Raw genomic sequence first — 9,773 nt, 5'->3', positions numbered from 1 at the left:
CGTGTTTGCACGAATTTCATCTGGTTGGTTAGAGTTGTGAAAATGTATGCCGCCGGTGTTTGATGTCGTCCTCCGCGGAAGGAAGCAAGAGGAAATTTGCCAGCTGCCGTTGGAGATGCTCTTATGCTGGAATTAATAGCGTGACATCCAATCCATTTGAGTTAATTGCGTGTGTGATTCTCCCTCTATAAAAAGTTAATTGCATGTATAGTGTGCACGTGACTTGCAGGGTGGTTACAACTTCGTACAAAAAATTAAAAAGAAACAAGTTCATCCTTAATCTTGTATTCTAAGTACGTACTCTGTGGGTTCCACTGTCAGTACAGTATCGAAAGAAGTACATATTAAATAAGTAATATATATAATATAAAAAATCTAAAGTTAAAGACAGAATTCGAACTCAGGTCATCGCGTTGCGAGCATCCGGCGCTAACCAGTCCATCACATTTTTGTTGTAGACCATGCTGGAGATATATCTCCATGTGTACTCTTATACTATACTCCATCCATTCCTAAATATTTGTCTTTTTCAGATTTCAAATGGACTACCACATACGGATGTGTATGTAGACATATTTTAGAGTGTAGATTCACTCATTTTGCTCCGTACATAGTCACTTGTTGAAATATCTAAAAATACAAATATTTAGGAACGGAGGGAGTAGAAAACAGAGTTGGTGATGATGGTGTGCGTGCCATCCTGCAATATAGGCCACGGATTTATATCTAACGGATAGGAAGGCAACTATGGCAATTTTGCAAAAAGATACCCACACGCCTCTCCATGTTTGCAAATAAGGCCTTCCCTCATTCATCCTTTTCTCTACTCTTATAAAAAACAGAGTTGGTGTTGATGGTGTGCCTGCCATCCTGCAATATAGGCCGTCCGATTTATATCTGACGGATAGGAAGGAAACTATGGCAATTTTGCAAAAAGATACCCACACCCCTCTCCACATTTGCAAATAAGGCCTTCCCTCGTTCATCCTTTTCTCCCAAAAGATAAACTACTCATAGAAATGCATCTTGATGTTCTGTGCAATGCATGGGCATCTTGCTAGTCTCTCACATGATAAACTACTCATACAAATGCATCTTGATGTTCCGTGCGACGGACGGGCATCTAGCTAGTTTCTTTTAAAATAGTTATTGCGATAATTTGGTTGAAGTGATATATTTTATGTCTGCCCCGAATGATTTCAGATTCACTAGTAGTAACAAAGAAAAGGTTGCCTTGTTAATTAACAGAAAATAGAGTGAAAACTATCACATGAGGCCGGTAAAAACAAGGCACATTGGGTTCAGCGTCATCGTCACTACACCTATGCGCGCACGAGAAGTCTACATATCGAGGGGGCTACAGAGGAAAAGATGTATCAAGTGTGTATGAGCGAGGCACATAGACACAATGTTTGAGAGACAAACTAATTGTCATATTAAGATCAGATTGAGTTGTTACCCTTCTACTGACATTGTTGGGGTTGGGGGGGGGGGAGGGAGAGAAAGACGTATCGAGAGTGTGCGCGGTAGGCACAGAGAACAACTAGCGACTGTGTGTGTATGTGTGTGTGTGTTTGAAAGAGGAGTAGATAGATTACTATCAAGATCGAGGAGCCACCCTACTCTTTAGGTGTCGGGTAGTGTGTGTGTGTTTGAGAGAGAAGCCAGTCGGTAGATTAGTATCAAGATCGACGTGTCACCCTACTCCTTTGGCGTTGGGAAGTGTGTGTGTGTGTGGGTGTGGGGGGAGGGGGGTAGTGACACTTGCATATCTCTACTCTTATAAAAAACAGAGTTGGTGATGATGGTGTTACTGCCATCCTGCAATATAGGCCATCCGATTTATATCTCACAGATAGGAATGAAACTATGGCAATTTTGCAAAAGGATACCCACACCCCTCTCCACATTTGCAAATAAGGCATTCCCTCGTTCATCCGTTTCTCCCACAAGATAAACTACTCATACAAATGCATCTTGATGTTCCGTGCAACGCATGGGCATCTTGCTAGTAGGGAGAAGGAGTTTGTGTGACACATATCTATATTAAGGGATAGGTAGATAGCATGTGTGCGAGGCATACTTAAAGCATCACTGTCGGTGTTCTAGGAACGGGGGTCCCCAGACTTGCCTGCCTGTGGCCTACGGCGTGGCTCGAGGAGGGGCCCAGCATGGCCCATCTTCATCAACACAGACCCAAGACCCTCGCGAGTGGCCAAGCCTCGCGAGGCGGACAACACGGAGCTTCCTTAGGCACGGCCTCATCAGGCTGGCTCGCGAGGAGGCGGAGAGATCAAGGCGGGGTACCTCACGAGGTGCCCGTGACGCAAGCCATGACGACCAAGGGCGCCAGGCGGGCGCCAGCCCGCGTAGTGTCCTCCTTTCCTCTTTGGTGCAAAGGGAGCAAGCGCAGGCGAGAGCACCAAGTAAAGGTACCCGTTTCGGTGCAACGAGACCAAGACCAGTCCAACAGCAGGGAGGAAGTCATTGTGGAGCCCAAGACAACGTCACCACCAGAGCCTTTGGCAGGCGAGGACCAACTTTAGTCAGGATAAGTGTACCAGATGTTCTCCTTCAAAATGACCAATTGTTGGCGCCCTTCCCGCTCAATATTTGGGAAGAGGCCCAGGGCCTTTGCCTATAAATAGGACTAGCCACCCCCAGGGTAGGGGGCAATCAAGAAGGGAGAATCTAGAAGCCAAGAGAGAAACTAGCTAGGATCGGATCGAGTAGCATCACAGAGAGAGAGAGAGAAGGGCGACTGAACTCCTCCTAGCAGTTCATCCCCCCAGCCAAGAACAGACCCTCGCGAGGTTGTTCTTCCTTGTATTGCTCATCATCATCAGTCCAAGAGGCAATCCACCACACCACACACTGGAGTAGGGTATTACACCACAACGGTGGCCCGAACCAGTATAAACCCTGTGTCTCTTGTGCTGTTCTTTCCATAGCTTAGATCTTAGCGAGGCGGAGGGGTGCAGGTAGGTAGAAGGCGAAATCTCTGTGCGCACCCCAGTGTTCGAACCTCAAGGGTCTGCCGGAACCTGAAATCTGACATTTGGCGCGCCAGGTAGGGGTGCGCCGGAATTCGTCTTCCACCACCCCGTTCTCCTCCGACCATCGCGTCCATGTCTGACGCTCGTCGGGGCCGCGCCAAGAACCGGGACGCTCTCGCTTCCCGCATCGCCCAGAAGGCTCCTGTCGGCGGGTGTCCTCGCCGTTCCCCGTCACCTGCCGTCAACGCCGCCACCGGCCCGGCGGGGAACGAGCAGCAAGCGTCGTCTCAGCATCCGTCCGTGCGGCAAGACGGCCGCACCACTACTCCCTCGCTCACCCCAGCTGGTTCTTCGTCCCGCGCGCTCCGCGCACGCATGGAGGCTCGAGCTGCGCTCATCGCGGCAAACGAGCTCCTGCACTACCGTCCCGTCGACGACGTCTACGAAGAATGGCTCGACCGCGTCGCCGAGCTCGTCCGCGCCGCAGGGGGCTCTCCTGCGCCGTTCGTTCCGCTGCACCGCACCCCGCCCCACACGGGCGACGAAGCTCCGGGGGCGCCCCAGCCGCCTCCTCCTCAAGAAGGCGCCATGGCTCCAAGGCGCGTGGCCCCTGGGCGGAACCCGCTCCGTCAGGTGCTAGTGCGGCAAGAGCAGAGCTGCCAAGAAGTCCCTCGCCCGCAAGAAGCTGCCCGGACGCTCCCTGCTCCAGCACGTTGCGACCATGCTCCTGCTCCCGCACGTCAAGACCCCGCGCTGCTCCCAGCTGTAGCGCGTGGGGACATGCAAGACCAAGCTCTCCGTCACCCAAGGCCTCCCGTGGCCACAGCAGGCTGCCGTGCCTTCACCACCGAGCTACGCAGCGTTGCGTGGCCCGGCAAGTTCAAGCCAGACCTGCCTCCTCGTTACGACGGCACGGCCGACCCTGCGGAGTTCCTCCAGCTCTATGAGCTGGGCATCGAAGCTGCCAATGGAGACAAGAAGGTCATGGCGAACTGGTTTCCCATGGCGCTCAAGGACGGGGCCCGCACCTGGCTCCCGAACCTGGCTCCAGGCACGATCTCCTCCTGGGACGAGATGCGCACCCGCTTCATCGCCAACTTCCAAGGTACTCGCGACCGGCCACCCGCCGTGAGCGACATGCGCCGCATCAAGCAACAACCCGGAGAGACCCTGCAGAAGTACATCCAGCGCTTCAACAACGCACGCCTCAAGATTCCCAAGGTGACCGAGGAGGCCATCATCTCAGCCTTCTCCGACGGCGTGCGCGATGTCAAGATGAAGGAGGAGCTGGCGATGCATGAAGACCTGTGCACTTCCTTGGAGTTGTTCAACTTGGCAACCAAGTGCGCCAGGGCTGAGGAAGGGCGTCTCTCCCTCCTCGAGCTGCCTGCCGCAGACCCAGAAGAGAAGAAGCCCAAGGCCAAGGATGTGAAGCGCAAGGGGGCTGCCGTGCTCGCGGCAGAACCAGACACCAAGCGGGGCAGAGATCAGCCTGAATCTTCCAAGGGCAGTCGGTACTGTGTGTACCACGACCTCCACACCCACAACACCAACGAATGTCAAGAGCTCCGAGCCGTGCAAGAAGGAAGGATCGGCCGTCGCCCCGACCACGATGACCGGGGCTACGGTCGAGGAGGAGGAAGGAATGCAGGACGCTGGGAAGACCGCTGCCCGCACCAAGGGTGGCGCGATCGACCTCGCGAGGATCGCTGGCAAGACCCGCCTCGCGAGGGAGACTAGAGGGATCAGCCTCGCGAGGATCGCCCGCAAGGCAACACAGGCCTCCCTCCGCTGCCGCCGCAGCCAAGGAGAAACGAGGACCGCCATCAGGACGAGGGGGCTGGGGGCTTCCAGGAGCTGCGCGCGATCGCCTGCGTCCTGGGCGGGGCTCAAGCCCCATCCTCTCAATGCATCTTCAAGCAGTTCGCCCGCGAAGTGAATGCAGTCCTCCCCAAGCTCTAAGCCACGCGCCCTCTCAGGTGGTCGGCGTGCACCATCACGTTCAGCTCAGCAGATCAGCTCAAGTGTGCGGCCACAGCCGGAGTCCTCCCGATGCTTTGTTCCCCAATCATCAGCAACGTGGTGGTCACCATGACCCTCATCGATGGCGGGGCAGGGCTCAACGTCCTGTCCATGGAAACATTCAACAATCTCCAAGTGCCCTACAACCAGCTTTAGCCAACCAAGCCTTTCTCCGGAGTCACCGATGGCTCCACGGTCCCGATTGGGCAGGCCCGCCTCCCTATCACCTCCGGGGCACACGACAACTACTGCACCGAGCTCATCGACTTCGACGTCACTCACATTCGCCTGCCGTTCAACGCCATCCTTGGGTACCCAGCGCTGGCCAAGTTCATGGCCATAACTCACCACGGCTACAACGTCCTCAAGATGCCAGGAAGTGGCGGAGTCATCACGGTGCCCTGTGAAGAGAAGGACGCGGTGTGTTCCCTGGAACGAGCCTTTCAGGCCGCATCACTGGAAGACCCGGATCGCGGAAGCAGGAGGCTTCCCAAGACCGCCCCCAAGAAGAAGAAGACATCGTCTGGCCCGGCCCCTTAGGAGGCAGGCCCCTCAGGGCCCGCGCCTGTCCAGGGGGAACCTCCTTCCATCGCATAGGAAAGCGCGCCCGGTGCCCTCCTCAGGCAGGGCTCGGAGGCTCTCCCCTGGAGGGCCACCGACCTGGCTAAGGTCACGAGGGAGGCGCTTGGGCACCACATGGAGGCGTGTTTCGAAGCACGTTTCCCTCAATAAGGAGTAAGGCAAGGAGAGCCAGACCCTCAGGAGTTCGTCAGCAAGGCCATTCAGGAGCTACAGGAGTCAAGAGTCATGAAAGGCGGCCGCCGCCTACCAGCTGTGGCTCCCCATCCAGGCGAGGATGGTGGGCTGCGTGTCTGCATCGACATACCAGGGCTCAATCGAGTCACCTCTCTGGAGCGCCTCTGGCCCTCGCGAGTGGGGCGCTGCGAAGGTCCACCCCACAGCTACGTTCGCATGCCTTACGGCTTGCCGAACGCGGCTGCCACTTACCAGCACCTCATGAGGGGCATCATGAAGGCTCAAGAGGCCAGGCGTTCCGCAGCCCTGGCGGAGATGGAGATGGTCCGCGAGGAGCCACCAGCGCCTCCGGAGCCTCCCGAGGCCCCTGGGCCTGGGGGCTCGTGAGGATCGGCTTCCGCAGCCCACCGAGTCTGCTACACCAACACTCCTTCGTCCTCAACATCATCAGGTGACATCTTTCAAGTTTCATTTCCAGTTGGGAGCGCCCCCCAGGGCTGCATTATTCCCAGGCCATGTGGGTCTGTCCCTGCTGCATGTATCCCTTTTATTTCATGTTGTTAGCTTACTTTGTTGGGGGCGCCCCACGGGCTGCATCATCCCCAAGTTGCTCGGGCCAGACCCAGCGGCATGTATCCCTTTTGCGTTTATTTCCGGCAATGCGTTCGACCCACCATGCTTGATTATTTGATGCCTGTCCACGGCACCTCTTCTTCTCCATGCCGACCACTTGCACGTTAAAGGGGGGTACCTGAGCATCGCGACTCAAGGCTCTTATTGGCTCTCCAGCCCTCACCCTTTGGCCTTGTCCACGTCATCGCGACCTGGCATACTAGCGACGGCTGAGACCAGCTCGAGGGCCAGGACCCGAGGACGTAGAGTGCCGGCATCTAACCAAATTTGCAGGGACACATCACAAGATAAGGCCCAGTGCCAGGCGCAACCCGCCTAGAGGTAGGGCCCCGTGAGTCCCACGCTGGCTCACGGGTGCCCAGATACACCTCGCCAGGCTCTACCGTGCCAGCCACGTGTCAGGGCGGGGCTGTACACGCCCCGGGGGCTCTTCCCAGAGGGAAGCCCCCTCCCACGTACTAGTGGAAGCACCATGCTCCGCGCTGGCTGATGACACTACCGAGGAGTGGCTATGCCCGTACACATACAGAAGCGCTATGCTCCGCGCTGGTGATAAACAACTGAGGGCGGCCCCCGGGCCGCATCAACCTCAGGGAGCCCAGAGCTCAGTGTCTAGCCTCATCGTAACGCCTCCCCTCGGGAGTGCCGCGCGAGGGGGCTGGGCACGGGGGCTGCGCCTGGGTCACGCCCAGACGCACGCCACCCAGCCAGGCCCCCCAAGATTATCCTTTTTGGAAAAGGCCCAGAGCCTGTGAAGAAGGCGAATGCCTGTGAAGATTATCCTTTTTGGAAAAGGCCCGGAGCCTGTGAAGAAGGCGAATGCCTGTGAAGATTATCCTTTTTGGAAAAGGCCCAGAGCCTGTGAAGAAGGCGAATGCCTGTGAAGATTATCCTTTTTGGAAAAGGCCCAGAGCCTGTGAAGAAGGCGAATGCCTGTGAAGCTGTCGCGCTTGGGAAAAGGCCCGGAGCCTGTGAAGAGGGAAAATGCCCGTGAAGCCTGCTCCCCCCCAAGAAAGGCCCGGAGCCTGTGAAGAAGGCCAACGCCTGTGAAGCTCTCCGCCCGTGACACTCTCACGTAATAATGAGTTGGGGCTGTACACGCCCCGGAGTCTCAGGAGCGCCGGCCTCAGGCCCTGGGGCTCCCTCCCACGCCCAGTGGCAGCACTTAGCTCCGCACTGGTGAGGAGACGTCGAAGACTAGATTAGGTGCCGAACGCGGCTTTTTCATTTGCTTTCCGCAGTTGGCTTGTTCATTCTCATTCGAGGTTTTATTGAAGCTGTTGCCGTCTTTGACTTGTGGTTCTTCGACTTTTCACTCTCCTCCCTCGATTTCTCTTATGCAAGGCCTCGCGAGGGGGGCAGCCGAGCGCCCTCGTGAGTGTTTCCGTCCTAGTCGTTCAAAGGTTTCGCGACCTGGGTCCATTACAGGAGCACCCCTCCAGTCCGTGCCCCACGGGCACCGCGACACGAACACAGGGCCTGGGTCGGTCGCCCCCCCACGGCTGGGGCCGGGAACTATCCACACGCGGGCACGTAGCCGGAAGGCACGATAACGGAAGCAAAGCGATGATTAACAACAATAACCCAAACACGCCCCTGCGGGGCTCCACGCTACTGTCTTTTTACGCAGGAAAAAGGAAAAGAGAGAACAAATCAGGCGCAGCTCGCCTCACATCGGCCTGCAGGGAAGACTCGAGCTGCCTCCGGGGCTCAGGCAGACTCCCTCTCGCGCTTCACCATGGCGTGACGGCGGGCAGACGCGCTACCACCTCCCAAATAGGTAGGACGGCGTGGAGGCTGACCGCGGCCACCGCTAGAAGAGTCGCCGCCTGAAGAAGAACCGGTGAAGCTTGGGGAACCCTGAGCGCCGCCAATCACGCGAGCGCTGTCCTCTCCATCATCGCCGGGGCTGGGTCCCCAGCCATGGTCGTCGTCCTCAGGGCAGCACCCTGTGCGGCGACCATCTTCCCCAAACACCCTCATGTAGAGGGTGGCATCGCCGTCAAACTTGAAGTGCAGGGTGCACCGACGGCACAGGCCACACGCGCGGGCAAACGTCTGCCAACCGCGGGTCAAGGCCAGGCTCCCGGCCGCGGAGACCTCCAGTGAAGCCCATGAGGCCTGGCTGCAGTAGCCGTCTGCCTGAAGCCAGAGGCCGCCCGGGGTGCCGGCCGGGAGCTCGCCGAGGAGGAAGCGGGGAAGCTGAAGCCGGGTGCTAGTCGGCTCAGCCGACCACACAACGAACTCCGGCAGCACCTCTGCAGCGCGAAAGCGCGGCCTAGGGGAACGCGCGACCGAAGCGCGCCCCCCGGCCGCAGCAGTCCGCCCGTCACCGTGCTGGAAATCATCTCCACGGCCGCGGGGAGCTGCCGTGGAGGCCACAGGATGTTTGCGAGGGCGCCCTCAGCCGCGCTTGGGCGGGGGAGAGGCAGGCTCAACCTGGCGAGCCTTCCCCTTCTCTACGGCCGAGAACCTCCTCGACGAAGCCATGAAGAAGAAGGACAAGCAAGGGGGGATGAACTGGAAGGGCGCACGCCGCTCCGTACTTATAGCCGGCGAGGGCCAACTGTCGGCCCCTACGATCGCCGGTAATCATGACCTGCTTTGCATGCAGGGACCTATCCAATCTGTGCAGTTGCCGAGGCGCCGTGGGGAAGTGGAGACGCCCACGTCCAATCAACCGCCATGCGGCGCCCAAGGCCGCAGGCTGTTAGGGCCCGCGGCGCTTCGCTCTTGCCCTTTTGCCTCCCTGCACGGCCAAGTCCGGGCGCGCGTTGGGCCCGAGGGCTACTGTCGGCGTTCTGGGAACGGTGGTCCCCAGACTTGCCTGCCTGCGGCCTGGCTCAAGGAGGGGCCCAGCACGGCCCATCTTCATCAACACAGACCCAAGACCCTCGCGAGGGGCAAAGCCTCGTGGGGAGGACGACACGGAGCTTCCTCAGGCACGACCTCATCAGGCTGGCTCGCGAGGAGGCGGAGAGATCAAGGCGGGGTACCTCACGAGGTGCCCGTGGCACAAGCCATGACGACCAAGGGCGCCAGGCGGGCGCCAGGCGGGCGCCAGCCCGCGCAGTGTCCTCCTTTCCTCTTTGGTGCAAAGGGAGCAAGCGCAGGCGAGAGCACCAAGTAAAGGCACCCGTTTCGGTGCAACGAGACCAAGACCAGTCCAACGGTAGGGAGGAAGTCATTGTGGAGCCCAAGCCAGCGTCACCACCAGAGCCTTTGGCAGGCGAGGACCAACTTTAGTCAGGATAAGTGTACCAGATGTTCCCCTTCAAAATGGCCAATTGTTGGCGCCCTTCCCGCTCAATATTTGGGAAGAGGCCCAGGGCCTTTGCCTATAAATAGGACTAGCCACCCCCAGGG

This window comes from Triticum urartu, chromosome 3A (genome assembly GCF_056163025.1).
Source record: "Triticum urartu cultivar PI428250 chromosome 3A, HENAU_Tu73, whole genome shotgun sequence".
In the NCBI taxonomy this organism is placed as follows: domain Eukaryota; kingdom Viridiplantae; phylum Streptophyta; class Magnoliopsida; order Poales; family Poaceae; genus Triticum; species Triticum urartu.
Note: the sequence above shows the minus strand (reverse complement) of the source record.